Source organism: Pinus tabuliformis, chromosome 9 (genome assembly GCF_031772625.1).
Source record: "Pinus tabuliformis cultivar Carrire ecotype Pingquan chromosome 9, CPIR1, whole genome shotgun sequence".
Classification (NCBI taxonomy): Eukaryota; Viridiplantae; Streptophyta; class Pinopsida; order Pinales; family Pinaceae; genus Pinus; species Pinus tabuliformis.
Genome location: NC_142307.1, coordinates 1859148924 through 1859174956, shown reverse-complemented (window position 1 = coordinate 1859174956; position 26033 = coordinate 1859148924). Strand labels below are relative to the sequence as shown.

Here is a 26033-nt window from a genome sequence, read left to right as displayed (position 1 = left end):
ATATTAGACCATATTATTACATCTTGTAAATAAGAGCAAGTTCGCTCGCCACCGAAAACACTAAACCTGTAAACAAAATTCATTGCATACATATTTTTTTTTTAATTGTGTGCATGATAAGAAAAATTGGGTGAAGAATTGCAAAAAAACCATTAAGGAACAAAGAAAATATAAACCCCAAAAATTACTTGTAACCTGAGAAGTACGGGGCCCCATTATCCTTATAGTTTTACCTTGAGAAGGATTGTGAGTTCTGAGTTGATAAATTGGTACTATCTTTGAGGGCTTTTCAAGAAAAAAATAGAAAATCAGAGATTTACCCACAAATTATTGGAAACCAGAAGGGTATTGATTAAAACTAAAGAGGAGTAATCAAAGAGTTCAAGGACAGGTGTAAATACTCACCCTATTATGATTGAAAGAAAAACCCTCGTCACTGAGGATGAAAAAAAAGCAACGATAGGTACACCATCGTACTACTCTTGAACCTGCATAAGAAAGGAAGTAGACGGTTAATGTAGAGACACATAGAGAAGAAAGTTAAACCATCCAACAATGTTCAAAGGGAAGCAAACCAATTACCGTAAAACCCTTGCATTACCTGAGCCAGACTCTGGAATGGAAAAAGGCTATCAAACTATTCCTTATAATGAAAACATGACTGGAAATGGTGTGGACCGCTCAATATTCAAGCCAAAGCTACTCCGAACGATTGACGAAGGGAGCGATCAAAGCTTGCAAGGGTAACCAAAATAATTATTTGATAAAACTGTTAGCAATCATGTGTAAGAAATCGTAAACACGGCCTTCATTTTGTCACTATACCTGAGCATTGAAGAAATATTAACACCAAGAAGCCTTGAAGTCACATACCCATCTACCAGGTGTAATGACCCCATAATTTGGACGTGTTGAATGAAAAACTGACAAAAGAATGACTCTAGAGAACCATGAAAGTGAAACCCTGGTTGCAGAGCTGCATCCGTGGAAGCCAATCACACAAATGGAAAAGGGAATGCGGAAGGGGGAGAGGTGTACCATAACTACCTCTTGAGATATTTTTACCATTGGATTTCATTGATTAATGCTGGTTGGCCAACCTCCTATAAGCCACATGAAACAATTGGGCATCGCATGAACATAAGGCCATGTAACCCCAAGCCACATGGCTTCCTCAAGTTATCTCACAGGACATTGTAATTTATGACAAAAGTTGAAAGCGTAATAATGGTATAATGCACCCTCTATGAATGCTAGCTCATTGGGTTCCTAATGTGTGCAAACTTTTAACCAAATAAAATCCAAATGTGTTGTTCATGAAGGGGAGTGTGAAAACCCTTCGGGGGCTCCACCATGTATTATTGTATACCTTTATATATAACTGAGTCACGAAGATAAGATGCCACGTTCCCCATGTACCTCGAAACCTTATCAAAATTTATGGTGATAGCTAAAGTGTTAGAGGTAGTAGTGCCCAAGAACTCATGAACATTTGTTTATGATCCTATGTTACTACATTAAACATTAAACAAGTAACAGCGGACCTAATGTTAAATTATTAAAAAATAAAATAAAATCTTATTTATTGTGTATTTCCCTCGGTAATTTAAGGCACATTAATTTTGGACTCATACACACTCATTTTCATTAAAGTGGGGAATTCTATATTTCTAATCCTTAGGGTTTACTCATTTTCATTAAAGTGGGGAATTCTATATTTCTAATCCTTAGGGTTTGAGGGAAAATCTATAAATGTTATTGCAAATATTTTTGCAAATATTTTTGTAAAGATATATTTATAGTCATATGTTGATAAGAATTCTCATTGAGACCTTGGAAGATGAAGCAAACTATCATCCTCTTAAATTAATAGGTACATTACCTTTATGAAGGAGAGACAAGGAGAGTTGTTCCTCAACCTAACCGTTTTGTTAAGTAATAATGGAAGACCATAGACTTTTCGATAAAAATACATTGGAGGATGTGCAAGCGTAAAAGAATGCAATAACAATTTAGGTTATCAATAATGATCAATATAATTGAATGTTACAACTTTTATATTTTAGAATGTTTCTTTTTAAATACTTTATATTTTGTTCAATGTCAACATATTGTCCCAACTTTTATGATAAGGAATGTCTTCTTTTTATTTTATTGCATTACAACTCCTGTATTGTAAAATGTTAAGTTACTGTCATTTACACATTGATGATTTACATTATAACAAAACAAAGAGTATGTCTTTTTAGATGACACACTGAAATAATGCAATGATTACATCTAAGAACATTAATTAACATGCAAAAATCAATATTATTATATAAAGTATTTACTTTATAAAGTGTAATTGAAATTTGATTAAAAGATAAAAAAATATATTGCATGTGATAACATGATACAAATCATATCAATGCATTGATTTTATTTTAACAAATAAGGTGTTTCATATGCATTTAGAGGATTATTTATTTGAATGATTGTTATGCACCTTAACACATTGATATTAATGGCTATAATAAGTCTATCAATGCTCCAAACTCTAAGAACATGGTTCTTTTTAATTATATTATTATTGTTTCAATTATTGTTATGATCATTATCATTACCAAAGGATCATATTGAATGAATCTGTGCTCAATCATTATATATATATATATATATATATAAATATATATATATATATATACATACACTAATGATCTCATAATATATTATATGGACTAATGCTTTTCATATATATAATACTCACTAATTATATTAAATAGTTGTACACCAATATTCCTTATTCTTTAAAGGCAACAAACAAAGGACCCTCTTGCAGAATCTTCAGCTACATAGAATTTTTAGTTATTAGAAACATCTACTAAAACATTCTTTACCATTGTTGTTAAAAGTATTCTTTCTCTTATAACACTAAAAACCTTTTCTAAGTGTGGTTTCCTTGTAAATCGTTCTCTTTTCTCCATGTTACCTCTTCATGCATAGCTTCACTTAAAAAACCAAATCCTATCCCCTACATAATCCATATAACCCCTTCTTACTCGAATTTACCCAAAAAGAGTAAAAAATAAGTGGAAATGCCAAATAGGAGTTCTTTTATCCATACAAGCTAGAAACTAGTTTCTCTCCCAACTTTTTTCTTGTCATTAGAGGGCCATGATTTTAGCCAATTAACCTTTTAATTTTGATTGTTTTGTCCCTTATCTAAAAATAGGTTATTAACCTTATCTTTTATAACTTTAACTATTTTTGGTAATTCATAATAACTATTTTAGAATATCAACAAATGATTATATTTTAGTGATTTCTATGTTATAACCTTATCACCCCTCTAGAATTATAGCAAATAGATTCTCCTCACCCTATTTATCATCCATGCGAACTTGACATCATGCTTTCTTACTGCAAATCTTATTCCTTCATAGAAAACTTCATATTCCATACATTGCATACACTAAATCATTTTCAATTATATCCAAATTTGAAATAATATATATTTACCTATTATAATATAATAATGATGATGAGGGGCTACCAGGTAAATAATCAATTATTTATAAGTATCACAATGATTATAATGAATATTTCTTTATAAATATCTTAATAATTATAAATAACTTTACTTTATCAAATTTATAAATAACAATCTTTATCAAATTTGTAAATAAGAATTAGATAATTATTTGGTCATGTAATTTTTATTATCCAAGAAAATGCTAATCAAAAAGTTTAATTTCATTTTGATTTTTACAAGCTATGAAAGTCTAAAAACCAGTAAAATTATATCAATATTGTCTAATATATCTTATTTTACTATTAAAAAAAATGAGAACTTCTTTTATTTTCAATCTAATATTTTAATATAACTATAACAATATAAATATAATAGCTTTTAAAATATTTTTTTATTTCTCAACAATATAGCTATCACATTTATAATTTTTTTAAAATTTATAAAAATACCTAAATGAGTAAGACTTCAAATCTTAAGAGATGTATGGTAAAATAAATGTGTATGTACATATAAATGTGTATGGGAAAATAAGTGTGCATGAGGACTTTTGTTTATGTATATGAAAACAAAATTCTGTACTTTATAATTATGAGAGAAAATTAATTTTCAATTTCTAAATATTTATAAAATTAAATTTATTTTAAGTAATAATAATAATAATTAATTTTATTTAAATTATTGATAAATAATTTTATTAAATTAATATATAAATTTTAAAATAAATACATAATTATATAAATTAAAAAAAAAATCAAAATATTATTAAATTGAGAGGAACATTGTGATAAAATCATACTATCATGTATATTAAAAAAATTCATAATTATTATTGCTTTCACAACATTCATTATCATAAGAAAACTTAATTTTTCAAATTAATAATATTATAAGTACAAATATTATATATTTATATTGAATAATATCATGAATAAAAATATCTTATATACTTGGATTGAATAACGATTTCCATTATTACACTATCTTTTGTGTAACCTTTGAAATGTGGATCAAAACCAAAACAAGCTTTTTAAAGATACTGGTTTATAAATATATAAAACAACACGATGAGTAATCTTATTTAAAATCAAGTACCTCTAAGTTCTGCAATTTCTAAACAATAATATTTATGGGTTTCAATGGTCAAAGTATAGTAAATTAAATGGCAGTGGTTGGTAGCTTTAATTTTCCTTCTCTCAAAGAAAATCATGAAATGTTAGTCTATATGGCAAAATATTGAAAATCGTACTTACTTATTCTTACAAGTCTAAGTGAAAAATATGGAGTTTTATTATCATTTTTAAATAGTTAAATTAATATAATTTTAATTTTAAAGAATTATTTATTTATTTTTAAGTTTCGCAGATCATATTTTTAAGGTTTCCAAAATATTATCTTTATTGGGCTGGGAACTGAACCATTAAATTCACATCAATGAATGTTTTAACGATCTTTATCTGGGTGGAGAATTGAACGACTGAATTCACATCAAAAAATGTTTTAACAAAACAGTTGATCACCATCTATCCAAGACCTTATTCACAAATTTAATTTTTATTTAAAAATAAAATTAGTTTTTATTTTATTTTAAATAATTAAATTAATATAATTTTAATATAAAAGAAATTATAATTTTTTAAAGTTTAAAAATACATTTAAATAATAAAAAATATAAAAGACTACCTTTAAAATTACAATTTAAATAATAAAATATATATTCTTAAATTCAAAACAAAAGACCATTTATATAACAAGATCCGCAAGCAGCGGTAGTCCCTGCCGATATGCAACAGTGAGCTATTCCGTGAGGTTTGGCTTTGTTTTTTAGTGAGTAGGTTTGGACACCAAGCATACTTGTATTGAATGTTCTTGAATTCAATCTTAATCTTAATGTTCTCAAAGCGAAACCAATATTTAAAGGAAACCGAACATATAGGTTAGAGACCATACTTGATCCATCACCAAACAGAGCATAGATATCATATGATAACATGAGGGCACTTAACTAAAAGCCGATATAATATTTAGATCACACAGTTACTACAATTTGAAACACACAAATTGACAGATCTGCAAATAACAATAATAAAGGGATGTTGAGTTGTGTTAATGGGCCCTACCAGTCATGCTTGCACCCTAGCGAATAAACCTATCATCAAAATCTTTATATTCACTAAAACAATATTTCACATCAGGAGATAAAAACAACGCAACAAACTTGTGGGTCCACATCGTGCTTGCATGCAACCCACGTTGCCTCTCATTGATGTCACGCACGTCTTCTGGGTGATTGCAAATGCCTGTCGAGGAACCAAAGAGGCTGATTTGAACAATGAAATGCTTGAAAATGTCTTAGATTGTCTTATTCCCAATGTCCCTAATCTGGAACATGTGTGTCTGCAAACAGGAACAGAGCATTATCCGGGCACTCATGATATTTCCGCCATGCATTTGATTACTGAACCTCACGAGGTTCCGGATCAGGAGAGACTTCGTAGGCTGACTAATGGCTCGAAATTCAGTCACCATGATAAGTTGCAGGACGTACTGTTTGAAAAATTAGGAGGAGAGAGTGATATTAAGACCAGTGGGTCCATCAATCGCCCCGCTTTAATATTATTCGGTTTCTCTCCTTTGACTAGCTACTCCTCCAGGAATTTTCTAGTTTCTCTCGTAGTTTACACTGCGATTTGCAAGGGCACGTAGTTCAAATTCCTGGGGAATTCCATCACATGGGAGGGGCTTTTGGAGGCTTCATATGCAGAACTCATTGCAGAGCAGCAGATATGGGTGTGCGTTGTACCAAATGGGAAGAACAAGGTATTTAATGTGAGCAATGGGGATGTATTCAGATCGAAAAATCTGTGGACTATGGTTGTAGAGAAGCTAGAGGTGGAGGCAGGTGATTATGAGGGGCGTTGATTTTCCTTGGTAGAGGAAATGAAAAGTAAGAGTGGTGTGTGGGAGGAAATAATGAAGGAGAAGGGGCTTGTTGAGAGCAGGCTTGAAGAAGTGGGGGAACAATTATTCTTTAAAGTACATAAACACATTTCATCATGTAATGAATACTAAGTAAAAGGGCTTAACATTATTAAATCGTTTTTTTGGATTTTATATCTCGGTTTTTATGTAGTGCTCTATAATTTTTAGATATAAAAACCATTGAAACTCAACTTTGAGAGATGCAAGTTGATTTAGGTTTCATTTAATTTTTAAATTGCAAATCTCAATGTTGGACTCACACCCCGACCCTCGATTTCTACAGCGAACCAAAGGCCCATTGAGCTCGAGCTTTTTGATTATTCGATTAGGAATATGTGCTCCGCGGAATGGTTGCAATTCATGTAACTCCACCGCCAAAATCATTTCGATTACCATTCCCTCTTCGTGGAGACATCCCACTCTTTTCATGGTTCTCGTAATGCCTGCCACGTTTCTTCGTGCATGTCCTACACCCATGTCATTGTATTCGGAAGTCGATCCACTGAATCTCATTAAACACGACAATACCCTCCTTTGTCACCTTGAATTTTGATTGACTCTCGATATTTTCAGTTTTTCTTTGCAATCTGCGAGCAGCAGGGTTTAAACTGTGTACGGAGGCCGCCTATGCATGTGTATCTTTATTTATGTCACCAGATCTTTCAATTCTGTTACTGATTTTAGCATCGTATTTTACTCTTCTATAATCCTCGATCTCTATTGTTTGTCGGTCTTGTTTCTTCTGATTTTTGATAAATAGTGTCAAATTAACGGAGTTCTTGATAAAAAAAAATATTACCGCCCTTATATTCCCATGATTTTACAGACTATGGTATATTGTTCTAGGTTCAACACTGACTGAAATCCTAGGTAGAGGTTCTGTGTGTGCATTGTGTTTGAAATTTGAGCCTCGGAGATCGTGACTATAGGTGTTTCTCTTGGCCTGTTACATGATGCATCTCTTTCGTTTGTCACGGGGTTTTTAGGTTTTAATGAATTTATTGCTGGTTTTCTAGGCATTTCCTTAGCAGGAGTTTTATGAAGGGTGCGAGCATGAGCATGAGCATGAAGAAGAGCAAGGAATATGGGTTTTCAAGGTTTAGGAACACAGAGAAGTCTTGTCTTGAATGGATTGATATGCTGAAAACCCATAAAATCATTCCTTGATTGGAAGGTACAGAAAACAAGCATGGCTAATTGCAGTTTCAAAAGTTGCAAAGCATACATAGTCTCTCTTCTCGATTAGGATAAAAAGGAAAGTTATTTCGACCTGTAGCTTTTCAAAGTGAAATCACAATTAAATCGTGTTTTCTAATTATTTTATGTTTGTGTGAATGAAAAACTTGCATATTGTAAGAATGGATTTGGTCATCAAGTAATACGAGGAGCAGAAATACCCTCATCTTGAATGGGATAAATGTGTTGTTGTGTCAATTTGTGTTTACAGAAACAAAATGACTTGTTTTTTTTGGACTTGAAGGAAATGCATAAATAGATTTGACTACAGATTAAGCTTCTTGGCTTGTTGGTGCTAGTACTGTTTATGCTATAGGATTATATTTTGTTTCTTCATTTTGTAGGGCGCACTCACCTTCAAGTAATTCATCCATCACCTTCAAATGCCCACCAACAACAGCAAGATGTAGAGGAGTGGCCCCATGAGATTTTGGGCCAAATGCAGGTACATTCACATCTGCACCCATATTGAGAAGCCGTCTCACCTACACCATATAAATAACAGAAGAAAGACTGTCAATTTTCTTTGTTGCAGACCCATTTTGTCAAGCAAGAAAGCACTTTTTTCCAATTTTTTTGCATATGCAAAAGAATGGTGATATCAACCAAGAACAGTGGTAAGTACCAGACCTTAGAAGACAATGGGAACACACTTAATTTAGAAATAACAGATGATTTCATTAATTTCGCAATTTATATCCAATTAGAAAAGACTCTTCTTTTGCATGAATAGGTAATATGATTCTATCAACCAAAAACAGTGATCACGTAGATATTTCATTTGCCATATTCATAAAAATAATATTACCTTGAAGTTGTAACAAATTGTGACAATGCAATATCCAGATGTAATATCTTGTCATTACCATCACGCTGGCAGAGAACAAATATCTGTGTCTGTTGCCTTGTTTCTGCAGTCGACAGATTTTAAACGACACTAGCAACCCCCTATGATTTTGCTGTCTGTTTTACCAGGCCGGTGAAAATGGGTGCATTCACCTTTCTATCAAAATGGATTGATGCTGCCACTAATCCTACATACAGGAAGAAGCGTAAACAATTTCAAGAATTTCATATTCAACAATAGAATTTTTTGTTTGTGACTTCAGCATGGGAATACAGAGGGTTGTGGTTGTTACCTCAAAGATCATTTCAATAAACGTGCCTGGAACAGAGATCATTTCAATGAATTTTCATCCCGGCAGCCTGAACAAACCTGAGCGGAAGCTAACATGCAATGGAATGAAGAGCGGAAGAACAACATGTTTGCAATGCAATGAAGAGAGGAAGAGGGGGTAAGTGGGTGGTGGAATGAACTTGGCAGTTGTAAACAATCCTGGCAGCCAACAGTGACAAGTGTAAGCTTGTAAGCTCGATGGGTTTATATGATGCTATCTCAACAACTTTAAAAACGAAAACTTTTCTTCCACCTTTGTTTCAAAAATTTTAAATAAAATAACTTGCCCCAACCCTTAGATAAAAAACTTAGGATAAGATAGCTTCTCCTCGCTAAAAATAGCATTGGGGCATGTGAAGCCTATAATAAGAGGCTCAATTCAAAAGTTTGGTTAAAATTTTCATAACACAAAATTGTTAGCAATAAACTTTGGTTAATCTCTGAAAATCTACAATCGGTTAATCGGTCAAAGTGATTTAATACCCCGTCAATGCTCGATCGAATGCTATAGTCCCTGCTATGTTGAAGGTAGGGACTAATAAAACACCCAAAAAAAAATACAAAACACTTGGTTAAACTAAACCGAGTTATAAACCTCAACACGAATCGACTTTTTCATGTCAAATGACTGCTTTGGGTGAGTGCCCATCACTCATTCTTTGCTTTATATTATTTGTCACTGGAGCCAAACTTATAGTGAGCACATCCTTTAACCTATTCTAATGATCTTGAATTTATCTAGCTCTCTAATTCTCGTACATAGACATATCAAGTCGGTGGCCTTGAAATCACATGAGCATCAAGAATATATATTCACATAGTGATTTAATTGTAGCTTCTCATTTTATTGGACTGGACTATTATCTAGTGTTGACTTATCACAATTTGTCTTTTTCCATGATATTCTTAAAGTAAAAAATGTGTTAAACATGCTTTTTTAATGTATTTTCAATTTTTATAAATGTGGCTATTCTCAAAAGTATGCATAATGGGTACTTGCTGGATTTGAAATTTAATTTCGCATCCAACGAGTGTCTACGTTTGAAATTTTGAGTAAGCATATAAGGAGATAAACCAAAATTACAATTAAAAAAATTAGTTTTTCTTCTTTTCCCTCCAAAATCTTTATATATACATTTTTTTAAACTTAAAGGTATTTTATTGCTTTCTATATTATGACATAGAAATTACATGAAAATTTCATGGGAACTTTTAAGATGGAATTTCCACAAATGCATATTGTCTCTATAAAGACAATATTCCTTTAATATCAACTATTGTCTAGACAATAATGGTTGGGCTATATATTTTTATGTCACTGTAGGTGACATTCAGGGATCCATTGGAACTAGGGTTTGTTTTGTATTGGGGTGATTTTTTTGGTTGTCTAAGGTTAACTTTGGCTTTCATGGCATATTTTTGGGCTGACGTCATTTTGCCATCACATCCCTGCTTTAGCAATCGAGTGATGATGACAACAAGGGTTGTGCTGGATGGACTATAACAGAGTCAATGGTATTTGGTTTTATTGTGCACGACAGAGGCAGTGGTATTTAGTTTTATTGTACAAGACAAAGTGGATATTATTCAATGCAGGTTTGGGTTGAATTTATTATTATTGATTTACAGGGTTAGTGTTATTATTTAGGGTGCTTATTATTCATCTAACCTGTGTATGTCCAGTATCACGTTTCAAGTTGTTACAGTGTTTGTAGCTACTATGGTGGTGTCTCTGGTAAAAGTTGAATTTAGTTGATGTGGTGTTCATGGTTTGAGATTGGATTTATGATCTTCTTGTGGCATTATTTGAGTTGAATTTTGGATATTTCATGTCGTTGGAGATTTGTGTGAATTGGGTTTCGATTATTTGGTGAGATTTGTCGTTGGAATGGTGTTGCCATGGTTTTCTTTAGCTCAAGAATCAGAATAATGTTCATGCTTGGTTTTGTGGGGATTTGAGGGTGAAGGAATGATCATCGTCGATTCTGAGGTGATTTATTATATTTTCTATTATTATTTGGTGAGATGTGTGGTTTTAGTAATATTACTATGGTTTTTTTTGGCTCAGGAGTGGGAGGAATTCTTTTGCTTGGTTCTGCAGGGCTCTGAGGGTAGAGGAATGCCCTTCATTAGTTTTTCCTTGGTTCTGTGGGGTTCTGAGGGTGGAGAAGCATTCTTCGTCGGTTCTGAGGTTAGTTGTTTTGTGTGCACATTTCATGGAGGATCCTTGTTTGTCGATTCTGAGGTGACATTTATTATATATTTGATTATTATTTGGTGTAACGTTTCCATGGTTTTCTTTGGCTTGAGATTTAGAATAATGCTTTTCCTTGGTTCTGAGAGTAGAGGAATTCTCTTCGTCAGTTCTGAGGTATTTGTGAGCTTTTTTATTGCTTAAACCTTTCAAAAAATCTTAATTTTTCCTTGTAATAAATGGTGTTGTTGATATGCATATTACCCTAAAGGGAAATTTTTATTTTTATTTTCTCTCATTTACTTTAGAACGATTTCAACAAGACAAGGATTCTAGATTACAACTTCACAGGTATCAAGTTTAATTTTGTTGGGTGTGTGTTATATTAGGTGAGAGGACCTCCCTATGGCTTTATGTGTGGATTCCACACATGGGTTTGGGCATGATGGTTTCCTGCCCATGGTATTTTGTAGATCTGGTCAAGGGAACTACCATTATGTTCTAATCCAAGGTTAATGGATTGGTGTTTATGAATGCTTCGGCATGTATATATATGTGTTGTAAAATTGAAAGGAATATAATGAAAAAATCAATTTAGTAGTCTCGGTTTTGGGATCTAGGGAAAACTCTTTGTGTCTTTTAAGAATTCGCTTGCAAGAAATTTTTATATAGGGTTAAAACCTATAAGTTTATGCTCGTTCTTCAAGAAATTTCCACATATATTAAGTGAACGTTCTTACTAGTTGTTTGGACATTAGGGAAGTAGTTTCCGAGGGTATTTTTTTTGGAAAAGAAAAATCAACCATCTATAAAAGCTACCAGACTCACAAAATGTGTGTCTCTTTTCATATTTGTGAAGACTTCATAAATAATCAGTGCTTAGTTTTCTGAGTAGATGACTTGCATTGAGTGGAATGGAGAGGACTATGTTAACAATGTTGCTCAGGTGATCTAGTAGGGTTCATGTTAAGGTACTTATTGATTCTTCTCAACTTCGGGCATTATATATTTGTTATTTCACAAACAGAAGCGACTAAAAGAAGCCAACCTGTGCTGAAAATTGTTGTTGAACATAAAAGGTACTCAAGACAAAAATTACGAGTATGTGGAAATTAAGAGTTTCACAATTGAATGGTTTCGAAGAAGAATTAAAGAAAAATGATATTTATAATCTTCGTTATTCCTATTTGTTTACAGTCATATCTATAATTTCATTTTCAAATTCTTTGTCAGGTGATGGGGACTCTTTGGGTGTCATGGAGTGAAGTTTTCTTCTGTGGTATGGGGATTCTATTTTTTTTTTGAACAAGAGTAGGACATTTCGGTCGAATTTTTCATTGTGTTTTCAGGCTTGGGTGACGGACCAGGGCCTTCTTCTAGTTAGCCTGGTGAATTTCTACCACCGTCTCCCCCCAGTCCCCTCCAAATGGAAACACAATCTAAGGCTCCTCATGCTCTAATTAAATGAGATGGACAAGGTGATGCAGGAGCATCTTGCTCAAAAAAACAATTTCATTTTAGTAAGCATGGGGTCTTGCGTTTCAAGGGACCTGATTCCCTGAAGTGTGATTAATTATTTATTTTCCTATGTTTTTATGAGGGTTTTTATAATAGTGAGGATATTGTAATGAAATCGTCTCGTTAAGAGAAATATCAGGAATAGTGTGTGAGTTAGAGGAACTAGGAGTTAGTTTCATGATTTTAGGGATTAGATTAGGATATTTAGGATTCAGGTGAAATTACTTAGGATCCGAACCAAAATTGGTTAACAAAATCCTTTTGTGTATAATTTGTAAGCCTCAAAGGCTTAAAGGAAGAGTTAGTGAGAGAGTTAGCAGACAGGAGGGTTGGATTGTGAGCCTATGGGCATTGAAACGAGAAAGGGCCACTGATATAGACCATGTAAAGGCAGATCAGGCCAAAGCTAGATTGTAAACAGGTTTTTATTTGTATCTGTACATTTGTTTAATGAATGAGGAAATTGAATTCATTGTGATTGTGTGTGTCATTCCTTTTATGTGTTGAGTGATCCGTAATTGGGAATTTATGGTTTCTGTGTGATAAACCATGATGAATGAATTCAAGTTAAATTTTTGAAAGTCTTTCTAAGTGACAAAAGACTTACCATCTAGGTAGAATCCATGTGATTCTAGTCGGATTTAATAGATGTATGTACAGGTCAAGTAAAGAACGAATTACGAAATCTGGAAAAAGAGAAATAATACAGAGAGTATTATGTATTCTAGTTCGAAGTGGTGTTAAGGAATACAGAGGAGGATAGTGGTCAGACTGTATGAATCTGATTAAAGAAATCAACGCAAAGCTCAGAGGTATAATCTGGCCGATAATCTGAGTGCCAAAGGAAAGCAAAAATTATGTTATAATCCGCTGAAACTGGACAGATGAGAAGATCTGCATTTGTTGATTTGGAATCGGCATGAAGATTTATCACAGAAGTCTGGTTCCTGAGGAATTGGAGCCAAAGTGAAACAAGCCAAAGTTAAATACGCAACTAGGGAGGTTAGGAGTCTACGGGTGCCTTGATCGGGGTTGAAGCGCCGCACTCATTCCTAGCCATTGATTTCAATTTCAACCACTAACATCACTATCAACTATGGGGATTAAGTTGTTAGGTAACCCATGTGTTAGTTGAAGGGTCGCAGACCGTTGGATCACTGCTGATGTTGACCATTGGTTTAATATTGCATCGCATCATTCATGAATGAATGAACCCCGGCCAGGCGAAATTGTGATATGCGATGTGCGATGATCGAGTGACTATCAATCGTCAGATTAATGATAAGATCAACAGTGGAGGATGAAGTTTCTGTGCAAAAAAAGGGAAAGTCACCATGGGAAGTCAACGTGGGACCAGTCGTTGTTCAATTGTTGTTCAATTTCTCTTCAATTGTTGAGCGAACACGAGGATTTTATGGACACAGTTTCATTTTATTTGAGGTTTGGTCATATGCATTCAGGGGGGCCAGACGTTAGTTGGTGGATTATGTGTTATATCATTATTCGGTGATTGGTGGGGTTTTTTGTTTAAACTCACAATGTAAAGGCTTCCGCTTGGTATAGGTGGGCCATAACGCATAGGTTCATGGTAAGGTGATTATCAAAACCAGGTAAATTGCCTCTAGGTGGTTTTTCTTGCGTCACAAGGTGGAGCTAGTAGACCTGTTAAGTTAGTCTGCAATTACTTCAAAGTAGGATTTTCAAATATTAAGCTAATCATTAGTGTCATGTAGTTGGCAGGGATATGGCGAGCCTTTTCAAGGTTTCCAATGCCATTGCTTTTTTCCTCATGCCTTTCTTTTCCTTTCTGGACATATAACTATAAATCAATTAAATGTTTTTTTACAACAAAAATATTCATTTTCTGCGACTCCTGCACTGAAATGCCATTACCTAGAAAATGTTATTTTGTGTCTCAATTCACTAAAGCCTTTTTCTCAACAATTTTTTTTTATCCTCCAAGCCCTACAACAAACTTCCTTTAGGTGCTATTTCAAATTTAGCTTCACATTACTGAGTGCTTGCCTTATCCTCCTCGAATAAAAAAGAACTTCCAAAAATAATCTTAAAGTGATCATATGCGTTTGTTTTGTAAGTATGAGTAGAGACATGGGAATGTTTGTGCTCTATAAGTAACAATCATCCACTCAACAAAATTTGTTGATGGAATATTGTGTGAAAATCATATAAGTGTTGTCATTCAAAATAAATTAAATTAAATTCGACTCGAATGGCCTCAAGGATAAAATTTAACAAGGGCCAGGTGTGCACCCTAGGAGAGCCATCTATTGCATGGAGGGTTTAATTTCTTCTCTGTTTTGACATTGATCCACCGAAAATTAAATTGGAGGTATAGATTGGCATTTAGTAAAAATCCAAGGTATTTGAAGCTTGTGTCTAAGGCTGTCATAGGGAAGTGAAAAGTGTCATTGATGTATTGGTGGCATGTCAGTGTTTATTTGTATTACTCTTCTTAGCTATATGGAGTACTGGGCTTTCTTCTTACTTACGTGATTAGCATATGTATGGGCATATCAATGTTAGTAAGCATCATTGGTGGTTTCATTACCTTAGTAATCACATGAATTAAGGGTAATAATACTAGTTCTAATTACTATGTTATGTATTACGCATACATGATTGGATTGTATCGACCTTATCGTAACCAATTCCACTGTATCAGTTGCATAACAAAGGAACATTACTAATCATATGATTTAGTGTTATTAGCTCATTGGAAAAACATGATAAGATAGAGTATACAACTGATTCTAGAGAGCTTACTCAAACAGAGATAATAATCTTGCATATCCTTAGTATCATAGTACAATAACCATAAGTATTTAACTCATAAAATCTCTATTAAAGAAGGTTGTATAACTAAGGAATCAATGGGAATAACTCTATCACTGGTTCTACTTGGGATTAGCATGTTATGTGGATGCTTCAAAATTTCAAATTGTCACCTTAGTTTTTTCCCATTGTAGTATTTCAATGTGTTTTATTTGATATTATAAATCATATTGTGATTTACTATGTGATTCTTATGTTAATAAAAAACTTGGGTGTTAATTTCTGTATCTTAAGAGCTTAAGGGCTAAGACCCCATGAGGTTTGGGATCCACAAATATTTCTGTGGATTTTTCCCATGCTGTCGAGTTTACTATGTTGATGGTTTTCAAAGGCAAAGCAACAAGAAACTAGGTTTTACTATTATAATAAGCGCTATATACTTGTTGCAACGTGTTTTACACATTACAATCATAGTCATACTGAGAGAAGGCAAGATCATAGAAAAAAGCATGGTGAAGAATAGAGTCATTAAGCATGGGAGCTTGAGTCATTAAGTATTGAGCTTGAGTCATTTAGGTGATGATTGAGTTTTCTTGTTAAGTTGTCTAAGATTTACAAGAGTTGTGTTGTTGAAACTTTCTTGTGATTTGAGAGACACTTGTTTTCATGCCAATTACACCTTTGTTGCTTTATTGCACTAATTTGAGATGACATTCATGTGTCGATGCCAAACAGTGGATGGCCAATTCATCCCTTGGTAGTCTATTTCACAGATATCCATAATTGAAAACAAATATTCAGATGAGAGACGTATTTTATATATTATCACTATCCTTTGGTTATGCAAGAAATGAATCTCATAACAATAGATTTTTTTGTTTAGATATTGTCTTTCAGCGCAATGTTGATAAATAGATTATAATGCTTGTGTTCTTTTCATGCATATAGCTACCTTTGCATTGTTTTCCAAGTTGTTATAGTTTGAATTCCTTTTGTTTAAAAGGATATGCTTAAGAATTGTTCGGTTCTTGAGGTTGTTTCAGTCAGATAAGAGGTAATTTTATTTTGTAAAATAGAGACTGAAAAATTATATTCTTTGGAAAAGAGAAAGAATCACAATTGTTGAAGTACGAACATTAGGTTGTAATGATGTGCAAGGATTTGACACAACCTTAAGATCTTCTCTATCTATGAGATACAATTGATTAACCACAGAGGAAATTTGAACAAACTACAACAACAAGCATCCAATGAAAATGAAAAAAACGCATACCACTTCCTAATGAGAAATAGAAGCATATATTTTTTTTAAATTAGAAATATTAGTGTAATAGTGCAAGTTCTCGTTGACTAAACAAGCTCTTGAATAAAAGTACATTTGTCACATGCTTGTGTTAAATCTCACTGAGAAGTCATTTTTATGATCAATAGAGAAATTTTCACATAGAAACATTTTAGAATAATTTTTATTGTGTTGAGAAAGGACCAAGCTCATTGTGCACGATTATTGGCCCAATTGTTTAACATGTTCAATGCCACTTACCTTTTAGTAGCAAAAGTGAGGCCAAAGAAACCAATGAAACTTGTTGTTCAACAAGATGTCCATGCTAAAATTAGTTGTCGAAGCTAATCTTTTCACTTTGTACATGTTTTGAAACAAACATCGTTATAGCTACAAAAGAATGTAGAGGATATACTATTGATGATTTCAGCGGGTATTTCCATTTTTATACTAGCTATCCAACAGGAAACATTGATGTACGTGAATTAATACACTAGATTACTAATTGGAATGCAATATAACATTGGTTTTAGTATTCCGAGGTACTGAGAATCAATTTTTGAAGCCAGAGTTGAGACAAGTATATTTCCATACGTACATTCTTTTGCAACAATAGGAGTTTTGGTGACAATGAATTTTCTCAAGAGCCTCATAAGTTTCTACAAGACATGGAGGATATCTTGCTAATAGAAAAAAGAGAGTACATTACAGAAATAACTTTTCTGACTAGGATTAGAGTACAAGATGATTTTGTAGGTGTGAATGGTCTGCACAATGATTTTGATGATCACAATGTATACCTTGATATAGGGACTATAGACCTTCCTGTAGGAATTTAAAAACTAGATAACATTGCACCCAGGAAACTTGTACTAGGCACATAAGACTTTAATGTCACATGCCCTCTAGAACTTGTTGTGGCTATAGATTCTCTTGTTGATGCCCAAAAAAATGGGATGGAAATATTAGAAAAAGAACGAATGTAAAATTTGAATAATGAAAAATAGAGTATGTATTGTTACGCGACTTCTCTTATGGCCAAGAAAAAACCACTACTCAGAACTATATATACATAAATGTTTTCCCTTGGTTTTATGAAAATAGTTTAAAGGAAGGTGAGAATAAATGCAACCGTTGACCAGCCTCTATAAGGTGAAATAGTTGTCCTCCTACTTCTTAAGTTATTCAATAGCTTGTCTTAATATTAAGAATCTAACTTGGATATGTAGATCTAGAAAATTTGACCACTCTAATCTTGGTTTCTCTTAGTATCACTACAATTGTCATATATAAAATCCCTTGAAATAGCTAACAAATGTGCACAATTATTTCGTATTATATTAGCAGGAAAATTTCTTTTTTATGTGTGAGATCATATTCAATGAGTTTGAATCTATGGCCTTCAGAGGCCATGATCATGTGCACATTATAGGGAACAAGCCTACTACAATTTTCTCCTTAAAACTTGCAATTCTGATTTATTGATTGGAATGTGATCCACCCTTGTAACTATCAAAATTTATCAGAACAAGCTCCAATTCAGTGTGCATTCTACATGACTATACCAAAGATTATCCAGGATGACATGTCCCAAGAGATTGATCCATGTCGAGCTTAAAATATGGGGAGTTTCCATTAAGAAAAGAAACTGTATTGAAGGTCTAGATGAGACTACACCTGTCAATTTTGTAGCACAGGTAGAATACTTTAATGTTCCAAGCCCTCTAGAACTTGTTGTAAGTACAAATGACGTTCATAATCCTAAGAAATGCAATGTCAATATTAGGAGAACAATCAATGCTAAATTTGAATAATAGGAAATAAAGTATCTATTGAACAAAAAGTCTTATTATAAGAAAAAATAGAGAAGTGATGAGATCTGCGTATAAATAAATGTTTTCTCTTGATTTTATTAAAATAGTTAAAAAGAAATTTAGCATAAATGCAATAGTTCACCTGCTACTACAATAGGATCCAACAACTCTACTTCCAGTGCTAAAGTTATTCAACAAATTCCCTTAATCATAAGCATCTAAATTGAGTATCTAAATATAGGAAATTTATCTATGACATCTTGTCCCCTCTTAGTAGAATCACAATTGTAATATGTATAGGCCCCCTTAGTAAGTAATAGAGGACTTATTGTAACAACAATACACAGTTTCAATATTGATTCTCTCTTGCTTATCACGGTAGTCCACTCAAGTACTTTGAAGTGACGATGTGCAATCTCCAGTCGAGCACATAATTCTTTCCTGCTATATTGGCTAGAAGACAACTTTTTATGTGTTAGATTATACTCTACAAGTTTGAACCTAGACTGGGACACCATTATTATGTGCATATAATAGGACCGAGACTCACTCCCATTCTCTTCTTAAGGCTTGAAATTTTGATTTATTGGTTAGAATGCCATCCAGACTTATATATTTGAAAATTTAGCAGAAAAAAATAAGGTTCACGTCATAGTACATTATGTATAGCTTCACCTAACAATCCCCAGAATCACATGTCCCAAGAGATTCACCTCGCTCGAGCTTAAAAAATTGCGAGTTTCTATTAAAAAACAAAAATCTTTATTTCAAATAATGGAAAGAAGAATAACATCGAAAAATAAGTTCCACTACGGAAAATGACAAACAACCAATGAATTATTTGTATAAATAAATGTTCTCTTGGATTTATATATTGAGTTCATAAATGCATCACGATAAAGAATTATGTACTTAGTGTAACACCTAGTCCTACAGTATCCAATTGAAGTATCTTTGTGAATACTGCCAGAATGTAGGTCTCTTGCTTAAAAGAAAAATGTTATTAGGTACACCGTACAATTGTGTCCCTAGGACACAACAACTAGTTTCACTTAATACACAATTGTCACCTTTTAGATAAAGGGAAATTTTCTATTGCGAAATTTTCTATGCTTATCTTATTAAATAGTTAATGCCATGTGTGATCTCAAGTTATATTCTTTAGTTGTAGCAATAGCCAATAACATATCATTATCTCTTTGTAGTTCTCTAGTTTCATTTGTAATTTTTATATTGTTTGACTTGTCAATAGAGCAAAAAAATGCCTTGATTGTTCACATTGTTAATGATTTTCCTCCCTACGAAAAGAAACTTGAAGACGAAATAACTCAAGCACCATATGTACTCGAAACTTATATTCCCATTGTTCATCTTCTTGTTTATAAATTATAACATTGTTGCTTACAATAGATAAGATCCATAGTGATTTAAATGCTTTTTTCATGACACTTTTAAATTATTTAAGAAAAATCTTTTAGCAAAATCACATTGACAACTTAGGGTTGATGCCAGTTGAAGTGGCCTCTACTGTCCAACTTCCATTTATCTAGGAGACTACAGACAAGATTTTCAAGATTCGTAGTAGGCGTAGGGTTGTTTCCAGCTTTAGACCCTTGAAAACCATTCATGGATCTTTAAGATTGGTGAAAGGCCTTGTGGATCCTAAAACATGAAGGCTTTTTATTTGATTCCATGTTACTATGAAACCCCCTACATTGGATAGACAGGTCGTTCCATATATCAAAGGATTCAAGAGCCCGCTAGATATTGTAAGGCTTCCTCCACTTCTTTAGTGGAACATGCTCAAAAGACTAAATACAATACATGTTTTGAGGATTCCAAGGTCGTCGCTAGGGATGATCATTTCCATCACAGTAAATTAAGGGAAGCCATCGAAATTGAGAAGAGAACTAATACTCTTAGTAGGGATGATGGATGGAATATTAACGGTTCTTGGGTGCCTTCCCTTTGTTCCTAATCCCCTTATGTTTTTTCTCCTTCTCGTGCCCTAGTTATTCTTTTTCTTGTAATTTATTTTTTCGTGTTCTCCATGTTAGTATCTAATTTGATTATATATATATATATATATATATATATATATATATATATATATCTTATTTTCATCTCTTATATCTTTTATTTATTAGTTAATTTTCATTGTTGTTGAATTTTGTTATTATATTAAAATTTGAGGTATGAATAGGTATTGTTTTTATTAAATAATAATAGTCATTAATTTTAGATAATTAAAAATAGAAAAAAAATAATAAATAAGATTAGGAATAGTAAAATATTAGATTATTAATTCATTAAATTAACATTTATTTATTTTAATTAATTCTAGAATCTTATAATGTTCCATTTTTAATTTAATAATATTTAACTTAGTGACTGTTAATTTTATTTTTACCGTTGCATCTCTACTTTAAATATTAGATCTGTTGGATCTTGCTCTCCATTTTTGTCCTGATGACGAACCTCAGTAGAGGTTTGAAACGCGTCGACGCTAAGTTAACAATGAGATTTTTACAGAATATTTTTCTTAAATCATGTATCACAGAAGCCTCCAGTCTCAGAGTTTTAAATGTTATTTCCTGATCTTTGTTGGCATTCCAAATTCTATACCTTTATTGTGGCAATTGACAATATGACATTGTTTCTTTATGGTCATTTATTATCATTTATAATCTTTTATATAACTTAGGTTCATCACCATTGTACTTGTTTAAATGAACAAAAAAAAAATCAGCAAACAAAACTTAAAGAAAATATCTACATTTCGAAATTACTAAGCTATTTAAGCTACTTCTTGTTGTAATTGCAAGTAGTGCATTCACTACAGAATTTAATAGAAAAATATTTGTATCCTAAAACTTTTGGACTTAATATGGTAAAATGTTTGAGGCATCTAGATTCTAACTGCTTCAATGTTGGAGTTGGACTTTTCATTTAGAATTTGTCAAGAAACAACCCAATTAAAATTGTTTATCAAGTACAAAAAGGCATATTGAGACCAAGAGAGCCATTCCTCTTGGTAATTTAGTGTAATCTGGTAGAGGAGAAGTTACAAGCATTTTTCTTTAGCACCGCATGCAAAAATTTGTCCCACCAAGCTCATCAAAATCATGGATTACCAGGAGCTCCTAAGTGTTAAACCTCTTTCTTAAATATTTTGCTCTCAAATTGCCATTCCATGTTTCATAGTTTTGTCATTTTGGATCTCCATGGTTCATAATCTCTTAGAATGTAAGTTCAATTCTTTCTTCTTGGAATACATCTGCACATGCCTTGTGCATCCGGGATTCACAAATAAATGTGTCAAGAATTCCTTAGTCATTCTCTAGCCAATTAATAATATTATTAATAGTGCCTTAAACCTTTCATTGTAGCATTAAGCATTGATAACACGTTAAGCCAAATAAACTAAAATTTGTGCTGCTAGTTATCACTAGTTCCATCTCATTCAATATGTTTCTCTAGGTATTTGCATGACACTAACTCCCCCTTCATTAAATTTGTGAAATCAAGTGTGGTTGGCATGTTGCTTTCCTGATAAATCAATTTGATTATGATACCACTTAGTTATCTTGAAACGAAGACAGTAAAGCTTCATGTGGTGAAGTGGTAAATCGAAACCAATCCCCCTTAGAATGTTGTTCTACTAATGCAGCCAATTGTTGTAATACACCTAGTTTAATTATTACAATATGTTGTTATAACTCTAGTTTAATAATTTTGGACGACTTATTCTAGATATTAAATCCTGTTTTCAAGCTAGCATGGTCAAGATGGCTGTGATCAAGTGGTAAATCGACACCAATCCCCTTTATAATGTGTTGGTTTATTAGTGTAGCTAGTTGTTATGATACACCAAGTTCAATTGTTTCTAGATAGACAAACTGGATATGGTCAAACAGTAAACCAACATCAATCCCCCTTAGAGTATGTTTTTTTGTTAATGTGGCCAATTGCTGTGATACACCCTATTCAGTTGTTGTCATATCTTGTGATAACTTGAGTTAAATAAGTCTAGGTAGTTTGTTCTAAGGACTAAATCTCAGTGGAATTTGTACTCCTAGATTGTGGTGTCTGCTCTTAAGGTTATATTCCTATTTGTCAATATTGAATCTCAAAATGATCAAGCATGTTTTGGTTAGGGGGTAAATAAAAGATATGGGATTAATATCCCAATAGATCTTCCTATTGTGTTAATTCGGACATTTGTTACCATATCATTACATAACTGAACCTAGGAATTTTATATATGGAGGAATATATACCACTATGTCATGGCATCTGTGACCTTATTTGACATTTTTGTTTCCCTTTTTGACTACTTTTATTTTATTTTCTATTTTTGTAGCTGAGGAGTCTTCTTGCTATGGTTGCAGGAATATGGTTTGATGAACCTAACCTACAACTTGAAGCAATGATTCCAAAATTTTCTTTCAATTGATATTTACATCACATCTTATGCATTAATTATCAATGAACTGTCATTTTGTTTGTGTCTATTTTGTCCATCGGGCAACTGACCTTTCATTTTTCTCTTTTAACAGAGTGTAGACCTCCTATAGAAAAAGTTATTTATGCAAACATTGTTCCTCTCTTTGTTGAACTACTAGTGATACATGATTTTCCACATATGCAGGTGAAGGCCCCAATTGTTTTGTCTATACATGATAGAAATAAGGAATGTACTTGACCAATTATTTCATGAGGCCGTTGAGAAATTTTTTTTTCTTTCTCCTATAGGAAATAGTGTTTCAGTGGTATGAAAGTGTCTTTATAACTTTTTTCCTACTTCATTACAGTTTGAAGCAGCAAAGGCCTTCACAAACATAGCTTCAGGAACATCAAAGCATACACGAGTTGTCATTGACTATGGAGTTGTGCCAGTATTTCTACAACTGCTAGGTTAACCAAGTAATGATGTTAATGAGCATGTTAAACAACTGTTTTTTAATATTTGTTTACTTTTTTTCTGATAAAGATTTTCTATCCAATATTTCTATTCTCCAGTAGAGAATTTCTCCAAGAAATTTAGTGCAAGTTTGTGTTTCTACATTTGGGCCTATAATGCCATTGTTATTTAATATCTTGTCCTTCTACATTACTAGGTTGTTTGGGCATTGGGAAATGTGACCAGTGATTCGCCCAAATGCATAGATCTAATTCTCAACCATGTTTTCCTAATGCCACTCCTTGCTCAATTGAATGAGCACCATAAGCTTTCCATGTTGAAAAATGCCATTTGGACCTTGTCTAATTTCTGTCGAGGAAAGACACAAGATGCATTACAACAGGTAGGAAATTTATGTTGTTGATTTTTTAAATAATTTTTCTTTGCTAGTTATATCAATTTGGCATCCTTGTCCATAGAAATACATTTTATAGGGCTGCAATTTTCATAAATAATTTTCTTGCAGAGAAAGCTAGCACTACTAGCACTTGAGCATCTGATTCATTCAAATGATGAACAAGTCTTAAAAAATTCGTGTTGGTCTCTATCTTATCTTTCTGATCAAACATATGATAAAATTAACGTTGTGGTTGAGGCTAGTATCTATCGTAGATTGATTGAGTTTCTATTGTAAGCATAAATACTGAAAAATTGATGAACATTTTTGAACTTCTACCTATTGTTAATGTTGTAGATATACTTATTTTTCACCAGGACATTAATGTTGGTTAAGAATGTGTTTTATTAGTTTTAGATTTATGTCTTTAGATATACATTATAGGTTGTCCAATGCTATCATTTTTCTTTAATGAATTTGAAAATTTCAATTCTACATGTTTTCTCTCTAGAGTCATCCATCTCCATCTGTTCTTATCCCTGCACTCTACACTATAGGAAATATTGTAACTAGAGATGAATACTTATGTTGTATATGTTAAAAATTATGTTCATAATCTTGAACTTCATTGTATATTGGAACTATTGACCCATAATCATAATAAAAGTATCAAGAACGAATCATCCTGGACCATCTAAAACATAACCGCAGAAAACATAGATCAAATACAGATTTCTTAGCTACTACTTTATAGTTTAAAATGACATTTCATTGAATATATTATTACTTATAAAATATTGTTTAAGTTCATGTATCCTGATTTTGCATTGGTTTACAGGTTGTGATGAGTGCATACATCATTCCTACTCTTGTACAACTGCAACAAACTGTTGAGTTTGATATCAAGAAAGAAACAACATGGACTATATCTAATGCTACTTCTGCTAATACATATGATCAAATCAAATATGTCTTTAATGAATATGTATGATCAACAGAAGCATTTCTAAAATGAGTTATCTAACAAAGAGGTCAACTCATAAGATGTGATATAATGAGATGTGTTTGTTTATACCAGTTAGTTGATGTAGATGTTCAAGAACTTGTGTCAATTGATGCAATTAGACAAAATATTGATACCTTCTTTTGTTTGCGGATATCTTGTGAATTAGGAATGAATTAAGACTTTATGTGATCTTCTAGTGTGTCCAGACCCAACAATTGTAGCACATGTATGTACCCAACAAATAACACATTAATACTTCTCAAAGGATTTGGTGGTGATCCCTCTAGAATTTGATTCAAAACAACTTATATTGACACAGTCTACACCGATGTGTCTCAATACCAAAACAAATAGGCATTGCGAGAGTTTCGACTTCAATGCTCCTAAGGGAAACACATATCATTGATAGCATTTGCAAGCTTCCAAAATCCAAGTGGGTTTTGTGAAACTTCAATTAAGGGCTCTTACTGCACGGTGAATTAAACTTACATTGTAGATAAGGTACATGATTAAAGTTCTTTACATATGAGGTAATCATTTGTTACATGATCTTGATTTCAGGGAGAAAACTTCAGGTCTGGTAACTCAGTTTCTTTTGGGAAGTTATGCCTTTTGAAGGAAGCATGTTCCATCTTTGTTCCCGATGATGCTTTTGGAAGATTATGTGAGTACAATATCGAGTATTTGGAAGTTGGGACAATCTACAAATATTGATCGAACATTGCTAAAAATCAAAATAATACCTGTCCTCGGAAAATGCTCAATAGTAATAATGAAATTTATGAGAAAGAAGTATATATTCTTGAAACTTATTGGCTAGAAGATGATGAATATGGCCAAAAGCTACCTACCACTAGAGAAGCTACTGAACCAACATTCAATTTTGGCACAAATCAATCAATGGTTCCTTTTGGTGGATTCACATTTGGTTGAAAAGTTATAATTATGTTTTACTAATATAACATTGGTTCAATTGTTGGTTTTATTTTCAGTATTACTTTGCTTTAACATACATACCACTACCACCCACGGGGCTTTGGATTGACGGTGAATGGGTGCGTTGTTAAGGCACTCGTTGCGATAGGTCACCGGTTCAAATCCCCTGTGGGTACTTAGGTTAGTCTTAACTAGGAAAAAAAAGCATACATACCACTATCAAATTTCAATAATTTCATCTATTGCAATTCAGTAGAATTGATTACTATGATTTGAAGTAGTTT

The 26033-nt window shown here is 32.8% G+C and overlaps 1 pseudogene; it reads left to right on the top strand.

The window, feature by feature from the left end:
* Positions 1-5752: 5752 nt before the first annotated feature.
* LOC149156290 (importin subunit alpha-like) lies at positions 5753-25527 on the top strand (annotated as a pseudogene).
* The last annotated feature ends 506 nt before the right edge of the window (positions 25528-26033 follow it).